The sequence below is a fragment of the Hippopotamus amphibius genome, chromosome 5 (genome assembly GCF_030028045.1).
Source record: "Hippopotamus amphibius kiboko isolate mHipAmp2 chromosome 5, mHipAmp2.hap2, whole genome shotgun sequence".
Taxonomy (NCBI): domain Eukaryota; kingdom Metazoa; phylum Chordata; class Mammalia; order Artiodactyla; family Hippopotamidae; genus Hippopotamus; species Hippopotamus amphibius.
The window spans coordinates 34,132,844-34,157,307 of NC_080190.1; the positions used below are offsets into that span (position 1 = coordinate 34,132,844).

Consider the following 24,464-nt stretch of genomic DNA (forward strand, 5'->3'; position numbering starts at 1 on the left):
AGCAGCAGTGAATAGAGACTATTAGATAAATATGTACAGTGAAACTCAGGGAACTCTCTTTAGTGGAGGTTGGGTGTTCACTGCATACTGAGGGAATGGGGAGATGTGAGAGGCGAGGTCAGAGAAGACATTCCAGGGAACGGGATGAAGTGGGAAGGAGGTGAACGAAGCCCCCAGAGGAGGGGGAGTTGCTGATGACAGCACAGCAGCAGCCAGATGGTCTGCCCTTCCTCACAGGCGAATGAAGCAGATTTCGTAGAAGGGAGGCACAGAAGCAAATCCACTGACAACTGGAGTGGCGTCAGTGTCTCTTGGATCAACCACAGATTTCAGGTTAAATTTCTGTAAGATGGTAGTCAGGAATAAAAACAGCTCCATTCAGGCCAGCCCTTCTCCCACACAAATCCATTTTCCTGAAAATAACAGATGCAGGGGATAGTTTTTCTTTGAATACTGTGTTTGTGATCGACACAAAGAGAACACACAGTAACTCTTTGATGAATCACTGGGTGGAAGGATAGGTGGATGGTTGGATGGAAGCCTGGTTGGATAGATAGAAGGACAGCAATAAGGATGGACAAACTTGTTATGATCCACCTAAAGTCTTAGCTTAATGAACACACTTCAGGCAACAAATATTTATTGAGTATCAGCTCTATGCTAATCACTTCAATAAGTATTCTCACATTATAACCGCTCTTTTGGAATTTCAAATTTCCACCCATCTTCTTCTAGAAGCACATTTACATTGCTTGTCCAGTGGGCTGAAGGGAGAAGAACAGACAGGAGGCTCAATATCTGTGTTTCTCTTTCTGCCTCTGGTGCAGAATTCCGCCAAAGATTTTTCCCCCGAGTACTTTCAAAAGGCTTGTATAAATGTGTGATGACCTAAATTTTTGAACTTTAAATTGCTCCCCACCTGTCCTTTGGAATACAGTCCATGACTTGACCTGTCTCTTCACATTCTGTTCCCAGCCTGATGTCCCATGATCCTTCCTTCCATTAGCCATACCCTGTACTCTCAGCTCTAAGCGTAGCCCCACTCTTTATCATCTTCCAAACACACCATCGGTTTCAAGCTTTATCTCATGCTATTCCTCTTGACTAAGATGTACTTCTTTTATACTTCCTTCCAAATCTAGGTCAGACGTTGTATTTCCTTTACACTCTGTGATCCCCTCAGGCAGTAGATTTTTGCTCTCTCTCGGTTTCTTCAGCATTATATTCATGGTTCCAAAGAAGCACAGATCAGCTTGAATCATAATTCTCCATTTTTCTAGCCTGCTAAAATGTGAATCCCTTGAAGGGAGGGCTCAGTCTTTTGTCTTGGTATCTACAGTGCCAGGCTTGAAGCATGCATCGAGAATCACAGAATGAACGAAGGTGACTCCATGGCCAGACACTCAGAACACACCTTTCAGGCACAGAGACTCAATAACCAAAACATAGGATCATGATTGGAGGAAGGGAGAGTGCTCTGGAATTACTGCATGGTATACCCTACCACAGTCCCAATATGTCTCTGACCCTATATTTAGTTGGCAGGAAGTTCTCCTTGATCTAGACCAAGAGGCTCATTACCCCCTTAAAAATACCCTTTCTTCTCTTCTTTCCTTTCTCTCTGCCCCTTATGAGGCAGCTCAAATATAATGTCTCATTAAAATGTTGCTTATTCCACTTTATGTCTGACCACGAGGTGTGAATAATCAGGAGAGAGGCAGTGTCCACCTCTTGTCCCTAAGCAGCCTGTTATTCCCTCTCTCATAGCACTAGTTGTCCTGGATTGCAACAATCTATTTACTCTTCTCACTCAGTAATTGGGATGTGAGCTTCCGGATGCCTATGTTGTACTTTAAGACTCCTGTGTCCCCAGATCTCACCCTGTGGTGACAGGCACCACACAGAAGATACTCAACAAAGGTGTGACATTAGATACTTTTGTCAGAACTGGTGAGACAGTATAAGTGATTTTCTCCTTCCAGGGAGAGTTTTGGGTATTGCAGTGATATATCTGGAGGCAGAATTCAATCAACCCATTTTCTAGCTTTTTTATATTGGAAGAACTGAGCTAGCTCCCCAAAGCCCCATTGATCTGGCCCAACGATGAGGACGGGTCACGAGGTGGGAAAGCACAAGGGCATTGGGCGTGGTGCTCCGGTTCATGTGCAAAAAGCAGTTCTACCAGTTCGACGGTGGGCACTCTGTACATTTTAGCTGATTTCACGAAGGTGTCTTGTCGCCCGAAGTACCAAAGGAAATGAATTTCTGTTAGCTGTTGAGAAAGGCGTGAACGAGTCACTCTTCTCAAAGTTGCTGCCATCATCCAGGAAGTGGGCAGGGTCAGACACCTCCGGGTTGGGGAGTTCTTTGCCATCATGCAGCACAGAAGTCAGAGATGTTAATACGGTCGTGTCCGGGAATGACCAGACGAAGATAAACTGAGTTATAACGAAGTCGTGATGCTAGAAGAAATATTGGAAGTTACCTGGTCCAACCTCTTTGATCTATAGATAGAGAAACTGTGGTCCAAAGAAATGAAGTGCAATTTCCAGTCAGACCAAGTAATAAACAGGGATGAGTTTAAGGCCAGTGGTTTCCAGAGGCTGAAAGTGGGGAAGTTGGTGGGTTGCAACAGGAGGATGAGAGAACTTTATGAGGTGAGGTAAATGTTTTATATCTTGACTGTGGTTCGGTTATATGACCACACATCTGTCAAACTCACTGGACTATACACTTAAAGGAGTGAATTTTATTTTACATAATTTATACCTGAATTTTATTTTACATAATTTATACCTCCCACCTAATCAAGAAATTCCATTTAGACTTCCCAGAAACAACCATTCCCATCAGTTATATGTGCTTCCAGTAAAAATGACCATCCAGAAATGTTCTATGCGTTCAAGCAATAAAACCTATATACAGGACTTCCTAGGTGGCACAGCGGTTAAGAATCCACCTGCCAATGCAGGGGACAAGGGTTTGAGCCCTGCCCCAGGAAGATACCACATGCCGTGGAGCAACTAAGCCCGTGCGCCACAACTATTGAGCCTGCGCTCTAGAGCCCGTGAGCCCGAACTATTGAGCTCATGTGCCACAACTACTGCAGCCCACACACCTAGAGCCCATGCTCCACAACAGGAGAAGCCACTGCAATGAGGAGCATGCGCAGCACAACAAACAGTAGCCCCCACTTGCCACAACTAGAGAAAGCCCATGTGAAGCAACGAAGACCCAATGTAGCCAATAAATAAATAAATAAATTTATTAAAAAAAGAACCAACCAACCAACCAACAAACAAAACCTATATACACTTTTTACTTTCCTTTTTTTCCTTACCCAAATTACAAGTCATCTCTTATAATTGGACTTTTGTATTTAATAAAATAATTTGGATATTGTCCCATATCAACACATATACATTTGCCTTATTCATGCTGCATAATAGGAATGCCATTATAATATTCATAATCATTAGGTAGTCTGCAGTATTTCTTTATTATAAGCAATTATGCAATGAAGAAAATTTTGGACATTCCTCCATTTGAATGTTGAATAGATACCAAGAATTTGAATTTTTGCATTATATTACGTTTTATATTTTAACAGACTGTCAAATTATCGTATTAAATGGATGTAATAATTTATAATTCTGTTATCAGTGCATGCAAGTACCCATTTATAAATATCCTCACCAAAACAATGTTTTGACAACCTATGAACCTTTGTCTTTATCAAACTGATGGGTGGAAATTATCTCATAGTTTTAGCTAACTTTCTGCATATGTTACCTGGCTTAATTCTTTTTTATTTGCTGTTTGTTTATATTGGAGTGTAGTTGATGTACAATATTATATAAGTTTCAGATGTATACTTGGCTTAATTCTTGCAACATCCCACTGAACTAAATGAAATAGCTATTATCAACAGTTTATAAACAAGAAAACTGAGATTTAAAGGAATAAGAGATCTGCACAAGATGATAGCTAAGAATAGCAGAGCTAGAGTTCATACTGAAGTCTTCCTTTGTCTCAGGTAATTTGCACTTACGAATACCTACTGGCGTTTTTCATATTCAGGGCACATTTGACAAGAAGACAGTACCTTCATTTACAAAAGCCAAAGGAAGAATTATTCCTCTTTGCACATGTGATACCTCTTCAACTCCTCTGCCCGAAGCATGCAACTGTGATTCTGATCATGGGTTTTTTTTTGGCCTGGAAATAACCTGAAAGCCTGCAAAGAGGCATAATCCAGGCACATGAAATGCAAATGACCATTCTGCAACTTAGAGGATGTCATTCTTCTTCAAAATTGTGTTACCAACCATCTCAAAATTATTTGTAGGGGGACAGTTTTAGCCTCTTCCTACTCTTCAGTGAACATCTGTCTTCTTAGAAATATAAGTACTCAACTCCTTAAGTGAAATTCCCAGAACCTAATATATTTCCATTTTCAGAATTTTTCAGCTTTTTAGAAAGGTATTATGATGTATATACTATAGATTTTATGATACCATAATACCAAACACATTGATACATCTTTAGAAAGAAATATGAATATTGACACAAAGTGGGATAAATAAGAGTATAAATAAATTCACTTCAGTCCAAAAAAGGCTTTAGACAGCAAGTGAAATTGTGCCAAATTTACTTCTTTACAAAAATTTTCAAAACTTTTAGTATTATAAATTGAAGATGAGATGTTATACCCTGTATTAGGAAAGAAACTTAGATCTATGCTATCCAAACAGTAGCCACAGACCATATACGGTTATTTGTATTTAAAATTATTAGAAGTAAATAAAACTTAAAATACAGATACATTAATCACATTTCAGGTACACAATAGGCACATATGGTTGATGGCTGCTGTACTGGACTGCACAGACATAAAACATTTCCATCATTGCAGAAAGTTGTTTGGACAGGGCTCTCTTAGACCAGGCACCAGCAAACCACGATGCAGGGGCCAAACCCAGCCAGCAACCTGTTTTGGTACAGCCCACAAGTTAATTTTTAACTTGAAAAAATTAAATTTTAAAATTGAAAAAATCAAAAGAATAGTAATATTGTGTGGCACTTTAAAATGTTGCAGGAAATTTAAGTTCTGGTGTTCATAAGTATTGGAACTCAGCCATCCTTGTTGGGTTGCATGTGGTCTAGGACTTCTTTCATGCTACAGTGGCAGAACTGAGTAGCAGCCTTGCAGACCTTATGGCCCACAAAGCCTAAAATAATTACTATTTGGGCGATTAGAGAAGAAACTTTGCCAACTCCTGTCATACATCATTATCATCACCTAGTGGCTCTACCCTGTAGTAGAAGAAATCATTTATCTGATTGGTAAGAGGGTAGAATGAGCCAGCCAGTGTTGTGTATTTCTTTACTTATGGTCTTACACAGAAGAGAGTGAGTCATTACCTCGGTCTCTGGGCTCTCTAGGCACAAAACGAGGAGACATGCAGAAGGATGAATGGGTGTGCTCAGCAGCTGCAGAGCACCCCTAAAGCAGGTCTCTAAAGCTGATGAGCTGATGGGTAAGACTGGCAATCGCTGTGTGAGTCCTCAGTCCATTATTCCCATTCAGTTAATTACATGGGGAGAACCAAGTTTCATTAATTCTTCCTTTTGGCCTTCAATATGAAAAAGAAAATCTTCGGGTTGTGTCTTTTGATTAATTACTATCCTCAGACCTCAATATTAACAAAGAAAATTATTTTCCTGATTGTGTCCCTTGGTGAAAAAAAAAAGAGTGGACTTTAAGTCCTAACCCCTGTACCAAATTTGTGACTGGGGCAAGCCCCATATCTCAAAATATTTTTTCCATGAAAATTGAATTTTTGATTATCTTATTTTTTACTTTAATAGTAATATGTGATGGTTTCCAGTCAAACAGAGTAGCTTGCAGCACACCATTAGGAGGTCTGAATAAATACAGAAACCCTGTATTAGAAGGCATTGAAAAGTTGCTAAAATAAAAGTTAGTCTCAATACTCCAAAGGTTGAAGAACTTCAGAGAGGTAGGCAGACATCCAAAGTCAGTTCTAGACTGTGTTCATGTTCAATTCTGAGTGAGGGCATGAAGTGTTACATCATTCTATCTGCCTCGCTGGACAGTGATGCACCCTTTCTGGAAGAAGATACACCTAATTTGAAATGCTGCATTTTTTCCCTATGATATATCTTGTATTTAACCAAAAATTATTAGGTATTCCAAAAACACATTAAGTGGATGCAGGAAGAAGGTGGGTGGGGGATGGGGGAGAAAACAATCAAAATAAATCCAACTATATTTTATTTCATTAATATTTCTTACCTAATTTTATGAGGTCAGCATAACCTTAATGTCAGAAATATGACAAGAAAGTTTTGAGGAAGAAAAATTGAGGACCAATCTCTCTCATGAACTGAAATTAAAAAGTCCCAAACAAAACGTAGCACTTCAAACCCAGCTTGTGTGGGTACTAGAATCATTATATATTGATTTAGTGGAGAAATGGATGGACAGAGTCCATTTAATAAAATTATACACACATTCATTACCAAAAAAATCACACAAAAATAAGAGAAGAAGGGGTATCTTCCCTCATTTGATAAAATATTTAGAGGGAGTTCCCTGATGGTCCAGTGGTTAGGACTTGGCACTTTACTGCCGAGGGCCTGGGGTTCAGTCCCTGGCTGGGGAACCAAGATCCCGCAAGATGCACAGTGCAGGCAAAAAAATAAGATATTTAGAAAAATATACATAAAACATCATGTTCAATAGTTAGATGTTAAACCTCCACCCCCACCTGGAGATCAAAAATGCAACAAGGAGGCTCACTATCTCCAGTTCTATTCAACACTATCCTGGAAATCCTAGTGCAATAATGCAGTAAGAGGAATTAGTCATGAGAATTGGAACGTAAGACGTAAAAGAAATAGTAACCCAGACAATAGAATTTTGGACATTGAAATTCTAAATTAAATTATATACAAATTATATACATTTAGCAAGGTTGCTGGAAATAAGGTCATCAAAATAATAAAATTAATTATATTTCCATATGCCAGATACAAAGAAATGGAAATGCATTTAAAAAACTATACAATTATAATATCAAAATGTTAATTACTTAGGAAAAAAATCTAACAAAATATGTGCAAGTCATTGCACTGAAAACAAAACATTATTGAACAAAAAAGTTCAAATAAATGGGGAGCATATACCATATTCATAAACTGAAAGCTCCACAAATCACAATTCAAATTGATCTACAGACTTAATGTCACCCTGATAAAAATCCCACTGGAACATCTGGGGAAATTGACAAACTGATACTAAAATTTATCTGGAAATGTAAACAGCAAAGAGCAGCCAAAACAATCCTAAAGTAGCATAACAAATTTAGAAGGCTTACACTGCCAGTCATCAAAACCTATTATAAAGTTTTATAGCCCCAACCTGGAAACAACACAAAATCCACCTGACTTCCACACATATGATTTTTACACTTCTCTCATCATGTGTTGGTAGATATTTGGAACCCTACTGTGAATATGGGAACTTCAGGAGTGCTGAGGTTGGTGTACGCGAAATGCATCTTACCTTGGGGATGAGGTAGTTTCTGAATTTAATGTCATGGGTCACCGAATGGGGCAGGCTGGTGGGGATGAGGTCAATGTATCTCTGGATCTCGTGGACCACAGCATCCACGTAGGGCATGTGGCTCCTGTCCTGCATGCAGGGGCTCCGGTGTCTGCCAATCACACAGTCAATCTCTTCTTGAATTTTAGCTGATAAGACACAAGTAAAATGGATGAAAAAGGAGAAAAATGGCACTTTTACCATAGCAATTCAGGGTTACATGAAGCATTACGAAGGTGCCCCAATATCATTAAAAATATAAGTTACATGCCCAGAAGTACACCTAGAGAGAAAATTAATATAATACAGGGACATATAACTCTTCTATAAGGTAGGCATTAAAGTAAATCTGTATTTTGCTATATATTAGCATATAGGCTACTTAGTACAAATAGAAATGATGAAAGTTTCCAAATATAAACAGTAAATAATTAACTCAAGAAATCACTGTCCTTACTAAAGAAAAACAGGAATCAAATATTAATTTTATATTAAAATACTATTTAGTGTTTTAAAAACGGAATTCTACTAACGGATCTGTATGTATGTATGAGTTTGTGTGTGTTTTTGTGTGTGTGCATGCAATTTATAATGATACGCTCTTCACCCTGCCTACTCCCCAAAGGCACTCACTTTTCACCATTCTAGAAGTTTCTTCTAAAATTTATGTTCACATTTCTAAATAATAACTTTATTTCAGCCTGCTTCTTGATTTATCCATTTTTAGATAATATCTCACGAATTCCTGATATGAGTTGAAGATCTGCATCTACACATCCACCCCATAAAAAATATACACAGACACATACCCTCAAAATGATACTGATACACACACACAAACACTTCCTCTCAGTTTTCCAGAGTGCATTTTTATCACAATTTTTGGTTATATCAATTCATTGTTTACATCATTCTGACTCTGTAAACGTTGTTCCCTGGTTAAACAACTATGATCATGTTTTTTTTGCTGTACTATCTTGGACTTGTGTTTCTTTATTTCAATGAATAATGTTCCATATCCCAATTAAGATTATTTTCAAATGCTCAGCTAGATGTTTGAAACCCCTCTCCTAATAATAACTTCCCAATTATTGAGAAATGTCACAAATCGATCATCTCTCTCTCTTGTTCTTGGTGTCTCCCCTCAAACATGCTTTCTCCACCTAGTTCACTTAGAAACAGGTGTTTTCCAGGCGTGGTGCCCAGTGCTCTCCCTGACAATCCCATTCTCCTTCATAAAGTCTCCTGATTCCTGGAGTCCACCACTTCCTCTGATTTGGTTTCAGTCATTTGGATGGAGTACATCCTCTAGTATCTTCCTGAGAAAGGGAAAGAGAGGGTAAAATTTTGAGTAATGTGCAGGTCTGAAAACACTCTCTTCTGTATTCCTACACAAGATGATAGTGGCCATTGAGAATTCCGATGCTGTTCTGAATCCTAATCCTTATACATGACCTGATTTATCTTTCAGAAAGTTTTTGTTATTTTCTCTTTAACCCCGGTGTTCTGAAATTCCATGACACTCTGTGTCCTGGTGTGGATATCTTAATTTCATTCGCTGTGCCAGACGTTTCAGGAGAATTTTCCATCTATGTGGCAAAACATGGGGGTCTCCCCTCTAAGGTTGATCAGTTTCTGGAGGGTAATCTGGCTGCTGAGTTTCGGGAAGCAGGTTGGCGAAGGGAACTAAGAGTGTCAGAATTCAATAAGTGGACTCTTACCTAACCTTGCATTTCAGCCCTACACCTCTTTCTCTAAGTGAGGATGCAGTGTCCCTGAGTGTAGGGCCTCTTATGTCCAGTTTCTCTGGAGAGTAAACCTCCCTCTTCCTGCAGGGGAAAATCAGTTGCCTGATAAAAGGAGCTGTGGAGGGGACCGTGGCAGAGAGAACCTCCTTTTCAAACTCATTCTGCCCTTACCTTCTCTGGAAATTGATTCTTCCAAATAATGAAACTTATGGAGATAGTGGGGATGCAAAGCAGCGTTTCTTCCTTGATAAATCTTCCTTTTCCCCCTTCCAACTCTTAGGTCACAATGTCATCCTCTCTGCAGACTTAATTATCACCCTTCAGTCCACTGTGTTTCAGAAATTAGTTGAAGACGTGTTGGCTATTTCCTGTGCTCCTCTTCTCCAACTTGAAAAGGACTAATTCTCATTTGTAAATCATTTTTAGTCGTTTCAGTAGGATCCTACACTGGCAAAGATAATGCATGTGGCTAACGTGCTGTGAGTCATTTAAAGGTAAATTTCTAAAACAAGTTTTTCTTAAGAGACAAAATTCTTGACCCAAAGAAAAATTCTTATTTTGGCAATACCATTTTTTTTTTTTGGACTCAGACTTCCAGAAAAATAAGTTCTTTTAGGCACATATTCTGCTTAAATAGCAATACATGTCTTCTGAACGTAACCTTTTAGAGTACTTCCCAGACTGTAGTAATTTCCCCAGGCCACCTCACTACACTCTGAGAATTTCCACTTACATTTCAATAAGGAGTTTCCATTTTCCTTACTCCAGCAACAGAGCACTGCATTTTCAGAATGAGGTAAGATTTCTGTAGGAACAGGTCTACCACTCAAAGTGACCTCTTCTTTTTTTTTTCTTCCAAGTTTAATATTTTAATTCATTGGGAAATAAGGATGCATGTGTTGCATTTTTACAGTTGAGGTACATGGACAGTGGAGACAATGAACAGATCCGAGGGATCGCTATGAAATCCAGTGCCATTTTACTACATTGTGCAAAAGGTAAATCAGTCTGTGTTTTAAAGAACAATGGTTTTGTATCTTTGGTGTCTTCCTTTCTCTTCCTGAATTAATTTCATGCCTCAGGTTTTTTGCTTTACGTGCCACACATTTCATTCTGGCCTTTCCAGATGATCCATTGTCAGACCAGAGTCAGACTGTCCAGACGTGGGTACAGATGGGGACGTCTGACTGGCTTGAGGGCAGAAGAACTGGCAGTTCACACCTGCCCCTCCACCCAAGGGACTGTATAGATCTCTTCACAGGGAAGGTCTGCAGTCTTGGGACCTTGCTGCTTCAGCCTGATGGACAAAGTGACCTCTTCTTAAAAAAAATCCATATGTGATCTTAGTCAATTCATATTTACCGTGGCAGCTGCAAATCACCTCCTGTGAAGCACAGACACTGTACACAGCTTTCTTGCTTTTCACGGCCCATGCTGTCCTTACTTTTCTAGCCATCATCGCCTACTGTCCAAAGTTGTCTCATTTTCATCTCTTCCTCAAATATGAACAAATTACAGCTGGTAGCATGAGTAGCAGTGTTTTGTCAAATTCTGTTTTGAAATCCCTTCTGCCCCCATGTGGGGTCATACCTGTGACCTCTGGGTGCTTCAGTTGAAGCAGGAGTCCATATCTCATGGTGGTGCTTGCTGTCTCTGCACCGGCGGAAAACAAATCAGCTACAGCGGCTATCAAGTGTTCAACTGTGAATTCAGACCGTTGACTGTGCTTTTCCTAGGAATGATTCAATTGCAATTATTTGACAAATGAGTTTGCCAGCTTACTTAATTACAATGAATCTCAAATAACTGAACCTTTCATAAAGTTAGCAAACTTAGAACTGGAAATGCAATATTAGAAAAAAATACTGTAAGGTAGGGCACAGACTGTGGCATAGTTCACCCAATCTACATTTCCTACTCTTTTACTCCTTGCTTTCCTACATATTCCATTTCCCAATGTCTTGCAGCGAGAGGGACCATACAACACAATTCTTGCCCGAGAGATATAAGGAAATACCTGCTGGAACAGCTGCTCTCTTCCACTCTCTCAAAACACAGGTTGAGTGGAATTAATGTCATCTTGAGATATGTAGATTTAAGCATGAAGATGAAAGCCTATAAAATAAGTATGGTGTGGGGAGAAATGGAAAGCACCTGACTCTGTGATGCTTCAGGGCTACTCTACTATCCCTGGACTGGCCCACCACAAGATTCCTTGTATGTGAGATAAATAAACCCATTATTTGTTAAAGCCATCGTTAATTGAGCTTTCCCTTATTTGTAGATAAACACAATCATAGTTGATAGAAATAGGTAAGCTAGGGCCATATCATGAAAGATGTTATAAGCCTGAGTCAATGTCTGCAACAAAGAATTTATACGGGCTCAGTACTGCATACAGACTCATCATGAAGATGAAAAAAGTTGCAAAAGTTAATATGGCAGTACATTCAAGAACGGATTATAGAGAAAGAGAATGGCTTCACAAAGACAAGCTGGGGCTGGTCACTAGTATTTTCCAAATAAGGCAATAGACAACTTGGTCTAAGAAATAAGTGCAGGAACAAAACACAATAATTCTAGTTTTTATTTTTATTTTTTTAAAGATTTTTTTTGATGTGGCCCATTTTTAAAGTCCTTATTGCATTTGTTACAATATTGCTTCTGTTTTATGTTTTCTGGTTTTTTGGCCACCAGGCATGTGGGATCTTAGCTCCCCGACCAGGGATCAAACCCATACCCCCTGCATTGGAAGGTGAAGTCTTAACCACTAGACTTAACCACTAGACCCCTAGCTTTTATATTTACCTATATGGTTACCCTTATCAGGGATCTTTATATCTTAATATGACTTTGATTTAATACCTAATGTCCTTTCATTTCATCCTGAATGACTCTCTTCAGCATTTTTAGGGCAAATCTTCTAGCAACAAACTCCCTTATCTTGTATCATCTGACAATGTCTTAATTTCTTCATTTTCAAGGATAGTTTTGGGTGGATATTTGCTGGAGAATTTTTGGTTGACAATTTAAAATTTTAGCCTTTGGACATATCATCACACTGCCTCCTGGCCCCCACTGTTTCCAATAAAAAATTAGATGTTAATATTTTAAAGGATTTCTTGTATGTGATGAGTTGCTTCTCTCTTGCTGTTCTCAAGTTTCTGTTGTAGTCTCTGGCTTTTGACTGTTTGATTTTTTTTTTATAAATTTATTTATTTATTTATTTTATTGGTTGTGTTGGGTCTTTTTGCTGTGCACAGGCTTTCTTTTTTTTATTTGTGGTGAGTGGGGGCTACTCTTTGTTGTGGTGCACAGGCTCCTCACTGCCGTGGCTTCTCTTGTTGCGGAGCATGGTCTCTAGGCACGTGGGCTTCAGTAGTTGCAGCACATGGGCTCAATAGTTGTGGCTCACAGGCTCTAAAGTGCAGGCCTAAGAGCTGTGGCACATAGGCTTAGTTGCTCCGCGGTATGTGGGATCTTCCTGGAGCAGGGATCGAACCTGTGTCCCCTGCATTGGCAGGCAGATTCTTAACCACTGTGCCACCTAGGAAGCCCTGACTGTTTGATTAAAATGTGTTTAAGTATGGGTCTCTTTGAATTTATTTTGCTCACAGTATATTGAACTGATTGACTTTGTAATTTCATATCTTTCATAAAACTTGGGACATTTTCAGTCATTATTTCTTCAATTATTTTTTTGCTGCCCCTTTCTTTCTTCTCCTTTTGAGATTCCCATAATGTTTATGTTACTGTGCTTTATAGTATACCATATTCCCTTAGGCTGCATTCATCTTTCATACTTGTTTCTTCTTTCTACTACTCAGGGTGAGTTATTTCAGTTGCCCTATTTTCAACTTTATTAGTTTTTTCTTCTCTCTGCTCAAATTTGCTGTTGAACCTGTCTACTGAATTTCATAGTTTAGTTCATATTGCATACACTTTGTGCAATAATCACGTCCACCTTCATATTATAGCATAATATTTTGTATTTCATAAGTTGTTCATAATTTTCCACTTCCCCTGAACTATACATTTCTCAGGTGGATTACTAGTACCCAAAGAATAAGGTCTATGTAGTCTAGTTAGTTAACAATACAGTTTTTTATCTTCCATGATGCTTAGTGCAGATTCAGGCACACAATAAGTACTTAAAGTGCTTGTCAAGCATTTCTTGCCTGACCATTTAAACATCCCTAACAACTACAGAATTAATCAATGAACCACAAAATCACAAGCAATCAAATTTTTACCTGTTCCATTTTGATCAGGAAACAATCAATGAAATCCCGAGGATTGTCAGTGTCCAATGATGCTTGGTGTTCTTTTATTTTCTTCAAAACATAACTTTTCAAATAAACAATATTTTTAAGTAATTTGTTATGAATCCCAGGAGAATAATCAATGAGAGCAGGGAAGTTATTAAGGACCTAAAAGAGAAACAATATTTATCAAGTAAACATTTATTGAAGACATATACACCATATGTCAAGCCTTGGTTAGATACTGGTGCTATAGAGAAGAATAAAAAATATTCTTCTTGAGAAGGAACTTTTTACTGTACATATAAAGTAATTCTCTCTGCTGATGGAAAGATTTGAGGGAAAAATATTTGAAAGGATCAAAGATGATAATCATTTCCTATACTCACACATCATTTTTATAGTGTAAAAGCATATTTACACCAATTTCTGGGTTTTTTTTTTTCACATCAATTCTTTTCTACAGCCTTGATATAGGATGCCATGAATTACTATGATTCACATTTTGTAGATGATAACAGAGGTTAAGGGAGCTTGGGCAACCTGATATAGAGTACAATGCTAGTTCCACTGCTTCTACTTCTATCAATCAGGCTCAGAAATAGAACCAGTATCTTAGAATCACATGGGGCTTAAAGATACCATGTAATCCAATTGAGAATTTTATGGATAAAGTAACTGTATACAAGAGTAGTTAAGTGATTGCTCTAAGATCACATAATTATCTTTTAGACAGAATGCAGGGCATGCCAGCTCATCACAGGGTAAAACTGTGATGTTTGTTAATGGTTAATACACCATAAAACCCAATAATTTATCATCCCTAGCCCAGTTATTTCTCAGTTGGGATCCTAGCTGAAGAATCAAACACCCTTACTCTTGTCAGTGTTTCCTGGTAGCATCTGTGGTCCCAAATAGCTCCCTCCTCGATACCCTAAATTAGGATAGTTTTGCCAAATAAGGCGATGAAGAAGTCATTAAGTGTGGATTGGAGAGAAACCCTTGTAGGTAATGGAAGCCTTTCAAAAAGGAACTGGATGTCTCTTGAGTGCTACAGCCATACTTTTAGGCAGTTACTAAAGTACTTCATGGAAACTGGGCTTCAGAAACAGGACTTTAGTGGAAAAAACCACTGGACAGGAGCCAAGTGGCTTGAATTCCAGCTCTATATTTGGGCATTCACTTTCTTGTGTGTACAATAAAGGGCTCAGCCATCTTTCCCATACATTCACTCCTGGATGCCAAGCTCTGAACAGGACTCTGGTGTTCAAACATTCACTGCATAGCTTGGTCCATATAGAATATTTAACTTGTCAGGGAAAAGAGCATAAATGATATCTAAGGAAGAAACAGTCTTAGCCTCACCTGGACCCATGGGGAGCTCATGATCTCAAGGTTTTCACTGAATTTTTCCATCAAGATAAGAAAATCCCGATCTGTATAATCCACCAGATTTTGGAAAATAATGGAGCAGATCACATTGCAGGGAACACAGTCCAGGATAAAAGTGGGATCACAGGGTGAGGCTAAAGAATTGGAAACATTTTAAAAAATAGCATTGAAAAAAAACATATAAAAATCTTTGTCTTTGATATAACAGGTAATAGCAACTTTAGAAACTTTAAAGCAATATCTACCTAGAAATTCCCTTATCAGGAAAGTTTCAGCATGCATAAGATCCACATATCACTTTTCTTTTAAACTTCAGTTGATGATTACGACCCTAAGTCGGGCTGTAAATAAATGATTTTTGAAATACTCCATTCATATTCCCTGTGTTCTTTATACCCCACTAACTCATGGTGTAGGCCTCTTTTATAAAGACCTAGAAATTCAAGTTACCAACATAGAATCACATTTGCAAAGGTTGTGGGCAATTAAGCACTGATAGAGGAAGACAGAAAATAGGGACCTAGAAACTTTTTATATAATGAATATAGTTAACAGATCTGTGTGTAGGACAATCAGAGAGAAACCCTAGAGAGCAAGAAATGAGTAAATTCAGATATTCAAAGGAATAATTGTAAAAAATCAGAAGCCACCCATGTTTTATGAGAAGAAGAACTAACATGAATGAGCGAAGATGAAAGACAGATTTGGCTGCATAAAATAAAACTAAGATGATAAATTTTTATCTCAAACTTAAGTCACAGGTTGGGCAAAAAAAAAAGTTAATAGATGGAGTCCTAATAATCCTTCATTTCATTATGGGATAAAAACAACTTCCCTCCGTAGGAAGTAGTGTCCATGATCTACAATCAGCACCGAATAGAACTTATTGGCCCTTTTGTGGACTTCCGTTAGATTGCTCTGTATAGCCAGCAACAGAAAACAGGCAAAGAAATTAAATTAGAGAAAAGGTTTTCTCTTTTGGTGGGGGACCTGTAAAGTAAAATTGTTGTGGTCAAATGACCAATAAACTTCATAGGTAAAAAGCCCCCTATTTTATATCTATAGATATAATTAAGGATGACAAATCAAAAATAATATGAAGAAATCGTAAAGCACTGAGTAAAAAGAAACTTGTTGAGTTACCTCTTCCTATGCCATTGAACTTTCAAGGGTTCTCAGCTTTCAGAAGAAGTTTTATTTTAACTAGGGAAGTGGAGAGTAATTGGGGAAGCTTTGAGGATTTCATTGTGAATTGTGATTCACAGGTAATATCTGATTTTTGATCTTTTCTTTCATTACGCTTGAAGGAGTGAATTTAAAAAGCAGGGCAATTTGGATGCAAGTTGAAAATCAGAGTCTTTGGGAAAAGTACTTATTATGGTAATAATAATTACCATAAAAGTTCTAACCTAAAACCCAATACAGAGAGGAGAAAAGACAAGCAAAGCTAAATACAGAGTCAGCTTATCATTAGGGAACACAGAGTAAAGAGTTGGCAGTAATCGTTGAAATCTAGTTAAATGTCATTTTATAAACAGGTATTTGTGTATTTTACAGAATTATGCTATAGCATATGTTTTCTCAAAACATATAAATCAATACATTTAGTAGTGTGTAACATGAAATAATTCAAGCTGATAGTTTTAAAATAGACCTGTGTATACAGGACTATCACAGTTGCTGAGGGCTTCATGTAGGCACTTAAAACTACAGATAGCATCATTACTGGCCAGAACTGTAGGCAAGAGTCCTGGAAGAAACTCTCAGATATGTCAGTGAAGCTAACCATACAAATATAGACCAATTAAGTGAAAGCACTTATCAATTATTCCATGCTCCATAAGGATGTGAGGAGTCAGTCACACCCTGTTCACTTGACAACTAATCCCCAGTAAAATGTTCCAGAATTGGTATCCCCGACTTATGCTATAGGATAACAATGCTCTCTAATTCTTTGAGAAAATGAGACTCAGAACCTTCTATCTCCATGATATATGATTTAAAAATAAAGCTGGCCTCATTTTATGAGGCCACCATTAGCAAAACCAAAGACATCAAGAAAACTACAGACCAATACTCCTTATGATCATAGCTGCAAAAATTCTCAACAAAATATTAGCAAACTGAATCCAGCATCATATAAAAAGGATAATACATCATGACCAAGTGGAGTTCATTCCAAGAATGCAAAGCTGGTTCAACATTTGAAAATGAATCACCATTTAAACAGACTAAGAAAAGCCACATGATTATCTCAATAAATGTAGAAAAAGCATATGACGACAAAATTCAACATCCATTAAGCTTATAAATAGAAGGAAATTTCCCTAACTTAATAAAGAATATCTATAAAAAAAAATAAAGCTGGACCGAATAGGATTAAATGACTTTTTTATACCCACATTGTGTGCACCTTCACGGGTGTACACACACAACAAGCACAGATACATAAAAGCCTCCTTGGCTCTATGCCTCACATCTGCCCCCTCCACATGAGGGCTGACAACCACCACCCATATGAAAGATGTGGCCACCTCTGAAATGTTTCCAAGGGCGTCACTGGAGAGAGAGCAGTCTGTGAAGGTGAGAGTCACAGAGCACAGAATCACCCACTGTTAGTTTTTGTCAACTCCTCCACAAGGCAGCAGGCTTCCTCTTGAACGTGGTCCTCAATGCTCTTCTTCCCCATCGCGAAATTCCGCAGGGTCATGAGGGTGAAGCGCCGGGTCTCCTTCCATCTCATTCCATTGCTGAAAATGATTCCTACCAGGAGGGGAAGCAGAAACTAGGAGGGAGGCCATAGGCAAGGAGGAGCGAGCTGACACTTGGCAGCCTCAGAGATGGACCAAGCTCTGCTGGGGGCCCTTCGAATTCCTGTTTTCCATCCTCCCCACCCCCACCCATTACCAATGCTGAACACATGCACATGCACACCTACCAAGTCCTTTCTGAGCTTTTTCAACCACTGGGAAACTGCCTTTTCCAGAAAACTCTTCTCCCAGATCAATGAGGGCTTCTTTCACTGTTTCATATCCACACGACACCACGGCGGGCTTGATGCCAAAATACACAGTGAACACAGGGCCATAGACTTTTGACAGCTGGGAAAAGGAAAGGAGATTAAAAATATTGGCCCCAAAAGTCACAGTTTGGTCTCTATTTTGTATTCGATTAAGACTGAGATCATCATCATATTATTGAAGTTTTCATTCTGCTTCAAATATTTGAACAGTTTCAAATATTTCCCAGTGTTATATGTGAATATGATGGGGATGGATGGAGCTGCCATTTATGGAGGGCCTGTGATGCGTTAGGCAATGGTCAGAGCCTTGGTACACACCAGTAATCCTCTCTGCAACATCTTGAGTAACTTATTTGCCCCATTTTTCAAATAGAGAAACTAATGTTCAAAGAATTTCAAATTCATTTCAGTGTCCCACAGCAAATAAAAAGAAGACACACACTGGCACCCTGCTTGGGAGACTCAGGACTCTTGAGCAACTTATCAGCCCCCCGCATCCACCTTGGGACCGCAGATCAGCTGACGGCTTCAGGATCACTTGTAAAGCTCTTCCCATGGGAATTCCGACATAGTAAGCCAGTAATAATTAATAGAAATCTACATTTTAAATAAACCACCCTAGATGACTAACAACCAAGCCCAGTTTGTAATCCACTGGCATTACGAACACAGAAAGAGCGTAAACACCACAGAGGCAGTGCCAGGACATGCAGCATCTCCTGGAAGAGCAATTTCTTTCACCCTGCAGCATGCTTGGCCCCAGAGAACAGCTCTGTGCACAGGCCAAAAGGCTCCTGCTACCACACAGCTGGTTCTGACTAATTAATCTGTTCTTTCGTTCAGTTATGTTTATCATGAATGCATAGATATTTTCTCAACATCATACATAATTTGCTTTTTCAGAGAGGCTTAATTACCCTGGCTAATCTGAAAACAGCGACAACAAAAACAACAGCAACACAAACCTACAATTTATATAGTAGACAACTTTTTGAATGAAATCTAAAATGGAACAGACAGGTTCATTATCACTTATCTTCAGCCGAAAACCATAGCAAATGGCCATGAAACAATGTAGGATTTGCATTCTCTCAAGTAGCAAAAGTCCTAAATTTTGCCACTTTGTCATTTTATTTTTTAAATTAATTTTTATTGAAGTATAGTTGCTTTACAATGTTGTATTAGTTTTTGCTGCACAGCAAAGTGAATCAGGTATACATATACATATATCCACTTTATTATTTTGATTCTACATTATAATGACTTAAATATTTCTATTCATGAAAAATGTATTACTCTGTTCTATTTCTGACAATGACACACCAAAAGAAAAAAGAAAAGGCAATGGAAATATCAAAATCCACAGGGAGTTTGCTGTAATATGGTCTATTTTAATACTTTGCCTCCAGGAAGATATTTTATTTAAAAGTAAGGATTAATTTCCTTATCTTTTGCAAGCCAAGGAGGAACATAAAACACACTTACAGATTTGCTGATGTTTTTAACGTCTAACTGTAGGATATTTCCAAGAATTGGAAGAGGAGTGGGGCCAGGCGGGAGCTTCCCTCTCTCAGTGCTCTGTTTCCAAAGTGAGAGGAGAAGCAGACAGGAGAGACAGAGCACCAGGATCACATCCAGACCCACTGAAGCCTTCTCTTATTGAGTTAGCTTGAGTTAGCAGTCCAAGCTTTTATAACACTTCCTGCTAATCCACTTCTTACTCTTTCCTTTATAAAGTGATCAATCAACTAGAAGCACTTAAACCTCTCTTCTGAATGGACTCTGGCCCACTGATAAAGACAAAAATTAGGAGCTGTTTGGTCTTGCTTTCCTTTCTTCCAGTGCCCCATCCTGGAGGTTCATAGGTTTAATGGTCTTAGCTGTGTCCCAGGTAATGGTAATTTTTTTTTAAAAGCAAACCCCAGAGGTGGTTACAGTCTGCAGCCAGGAATGAGAAGCACTAATGTAACTGATTTGATCCAAAAAATTGCCCAGTATTCTGGATTCGCAGACTGATGATCAGTTAGGAAATTACGTCTTTGAAAGAAATGAGAGTGTTTTATATCTTTTTTTTTTAATTTATTATTTTTTTGGGGGTACACCAAGTTCAATCATCTGTTTTTATACACATATCCCCGTATTCCCTCCCTTCCTTGACTCCCCCACCTCGAGTCCCCCCCACCCTCCCGGCCCCAGTCCTCCAAGGCATCTTCCATCCTCGAGTTGGACTCCCTTTGCCATACAACAACCACCCACTGACCATCCATTTCACAGTTGGTAGTATATATATGTCCGTGCCACTCTCTCGCCTCATCTCAGCCTCCCCTTCACCCCCTGCCCCCTCCCAAACCTCGAGTTCTCCAGTCCATTCTCTGTATCTGTATCCTTGTTCTTGTCACTGAGTTCATCAGTACCATTTTTAGATTCCGTATATGTGAGTTAGCATACAATATTTGTCTTTCTCTTTCTGACTTACTTCACTCTGTATGACAGACTGTAGTTCTGTCCACCTCATTACATATAGCGCCATCTCATCCCTTTTTATAGCTGAGTAATATTCCATTGTATATATATGCCACATCTTCTGTATCCATTCATTTGTTGATGGGCATTTAGGTTGCTTCCATGTCCTGGCTATTGTAAATAGTGCTGCAATAAACATTATGGTACAAGTTTCGTTTGGGATTATGGTTTTCTTTGGGTATATATCTTGATTATTAAAAAAATTGATCCTATAACGATTTATCAAATACTGGAATACATTGTCCTGGAAAGAAGAAGCCTTTTCAATAATTTAATGTACTGTACTAACATTACAGCTACCAAAACAAACTTGCAAATATAACTCACGTATGATGAACGACCAAACATGTATCAAGCAATCAGTATGTGCTGTGGTTTTCACACATATTTTACCATTCACTTCCTTCCACAAACACTGGAAGGTAGATATTTTTATTTTTTGTTTTTCAAGGGGGGAAAGGGAGACCTGTTCAGTATCACACAGCTTATAGGTGACAAAATTGGGATTTGAACTGAGAGCTTCTGATGCCTATTGTGATGTACCTGTACCATAGCTGCCTCAGGAACAATTTAAGCAAACAAAACAAAACCCTAAAAACTTTAGTTTCTCTGAAAGTCACTGCATTGTTCACAAAAACAAAAGGCTTCCCATTAAACTGAAGTGCAAGGATAGCAGGGCCATAGGTGTCATAGGTATTCAAGGAATGAAAAATAGATAAGGATTGTCCCCTTCCATCACTACAGAGGAGAAACTGGCTCAAGTAACTGAGAGAAAAGCCCATTTCAGAGAGTTTAGGAGGCTGAATTTGAGAAACTATGGCTTTCCCCACCTCTCACTCACCTCCGGACACAGCGGCTTCTGTTGCTTTTTTTTGCCTATCAGTTTTACAAATAATGGAATGAAGTATGCACAGCAAGGAAGGGAGATTCTAGACAGAAAAATATGTGTGGATTTAGTTGAGGATGGGAGGCAAGGACTTCATTAAACAGACCCACAGCACAACATAAGACCTGAACAGGAGATGCCACTTATTGGTCATGAAGTTCTAAATAGCAGGGAATTATATACATTACTAGAGCAGTAATGACCATGCTTGTACAAGGCCTGGGCTGTAAGGGTATCATCATATTGATATTTGTTCCAAATTGATTAATGCAGTTACTTCTAAGTTCTTTTCAAAAGGAAAAATTAAGATTTGTCAAGACTGCAGTTACAAAATGTCTTATGCCTCATGTTTACAGGAACACTGCCAATTATGAGAAAATTTTCATACCCATCATATACCTTCAGATTCTCTCAATTAACTTCACCTAAAGTAAAATTATTTCTATTTTAAGGATGAAGAAGCTGGGTCTTGGAAATCCAGTACTTGGGCCAAGAACATGGTGTCTACAGCGGGTAGAGCAAGGCTGGACCCCATATCCCCTGAGTCTTGTATGCCTCCCTCTAAGTAAATATTCAGTTCAAGCAAGGTCACCAACATTTACTGAATGTGTACGATCATTCAGGATTCCATGATTTGCCCTAATCAGGGATGTTTAAAATAAACATTGAGTTAATAATTACAGCATCAGTTGATTAAAATAAGAATCAGAAACGTTGGTTTTGTAACCTTTGAGAGTGAATAAGTCCAGGTCTCAGTGAATCTTTTATCTAGGACAAAGAGCTGTCATTTGCTGCCTGAATCACATATCTGTAGACTCTGAAAGAGTTAGTTCTGCCTGTTTGCAACCTTTAAATAAATGGAATCATACATTATGGTTTTTTTTTTAGTATCTATTATTTTTTTCACTTAATAATTCATTTGTGAGATTCTTTCATGTTGCAAATAACCGTAGTAAAATTATACTTTTTGATTAGTGCTTTATTTTATAACTATTCTACAATTTATTTTTTGCATTGTATTGTTATAGGTATTTGTAAACATTCACCATATATACATTACTAATAAGAAAAAAAATCAAATTCTACACTTTAAATATATGCAGTTTATTGTATGTCAATTGTATCTCAATAAAAGTTCTTAAAGAAAAAAAAGATATAGTTAGGAATGTTCATAATGGCACCATTCAAAATAATACCAATCTGGAAGCGATGATGGGTGATGCCTTAGATGGCTGGGACTGGGAGGGTGGGAGGGAGTCAAGGGAGGGAGGGGATATGGGGATATATGTATAAATACAGCGATTCACTTTGGTGAATGATTTTCCTATATAACCATAATACAAACTTCAAAATCAGGAAATTAATATTGATGCATTTGGACCATCTAATTCTTTTTTTTTAAATTTATCTATATTTATTTATTTATTGGCTGCATTGGGTCTTTGTTGCTGCACACAGGCTTTCTCTAGTTGCAGTGAGCAGGGGCTACTCTTCACTGTGGTGTGTGGCCTTCTCATTGCTGTGGCTTCTCTTGTTGTGGAGCGCGGACTCTAGGCACACAGGCTTTAGTAGTCGGGGCATGCGGGCTCAGTAGTTGTGGCACACAGGCTTAGTTGCTCCATGGCATGTGGGATCTTCCTGGACCAGGGATGGAACCCATGTCCCCTGTATTGGCAAGTGGATTCTTAACCACTGCACCACCAGGGAAGTCCTGGACCATCTAATTCTTGTCTCTGTCTTTCACCAATACATCCCAAAGATATTCTTTATGTCCAGTTCAGAACCCAATTCATGACCCAGAATCACATGTTGCAATTAGTTGTCGTGTCTCCTTAGTCAGTTTCAGTCTGGAAGAGTTCCTTAGTCTTTCCTTGACTTCCATGACCTTGCCCCTCTAGAAGAGTATAGGCTAGGTATTTGTAAAATGTCCCTCAGTTTGGATTTGTCTGATGTTTCCTCATGATTAGATTTAGGTTGTGCATCTTTGACAGGAATATTACAAAATAATGTTTTTTCTTCTTATTGCATCCTATGATGTGACAATTTCAAACTGTTCCATTATGGGTGCTATTTGCTTTGATTACTTGGTTAGGTTAGTATTTGTCAGCCACCTCTCATCAACCTAGATGGGCTGTGACTTTCCAAACAAGGCAGCTCCCCCTACCTGCTCCATGTGGGTACCCTCCTTGCCTCTCTTGGCTATGATATCCCATGCTGGGGTGTCCCTCAGTGGGAATGCTCTTTTCACCCCACTTCATGCTAAGTCCCCTCCCCAGATCGCCCATCATCTGCCTCAGTGCCCTCCTCCCCTACTCAAGCTAAGACACCTCAATAAATAATTTCTAAAAATTAATTAAACCTCAACACTAAAAATACAAAATAATTTTTAAAATGTGCATACCTTATAGTGACAATCCACAAAGAAAGAAATGTGAAAGTTCAAGGAGCACATGAAAAAAATGATGCAGCATAAACATTCACCAGGGAAATACTAATGAAAAATATAGTGTGATACCATTCACACGTCATGAAAAAGGCTAAATTTCAAAAGACTGAGAACAGTAATAATTGGCAAAGATGTGAGGAACCCAGTACTGTCAGATTTTGCTAAAAAAAATGTAAAGTTACACCCACTTCGGAAAAGGATAGGTAAACATTACAACATCCATGTGATGTCTGGGGGCCATGGGTTGAAGTGACAGCTAGAAAGACAGGACTGCCTGTCTCCCAGGGTGGTTGGCATCAGCTGGCCTAACCTGTCCTGGGCCCCACAGAAAGGCAAATTCAGGGGTTTAGGGAGAAGCACCAGCTCCTCAATTTAATTTTCAGATTCCACCTTACACGTGGAAACTCAGCTTCCCACGACCAGAGCACCCTTTCTGGGGGGTGTGCGTTTGGTTCACATTACCCCTCAAATCTCCCATGGGTGTGTGCTTTTCCAGCAGGGCATTAAGCTGTACTTGGGGAACCTTCTACAGAGTTCACTGTGCATCCTCAGGGT

At 38.7% G+C, this 24,464-nt stretch overlaps 1 pseudogene; it reads right to left on the minus strand.

The window, feature by feature from the left end:
• Window positions 1-231: 231 nt before the first annotated feature.
• LOC130853358 (cytochrome P450 2C42-like) lies at window positions 232-23,522 on the minus strand (annotated as a pseudogene).
• Window positions 23,523-24,464: the final 942 nt, after the last annotated feature.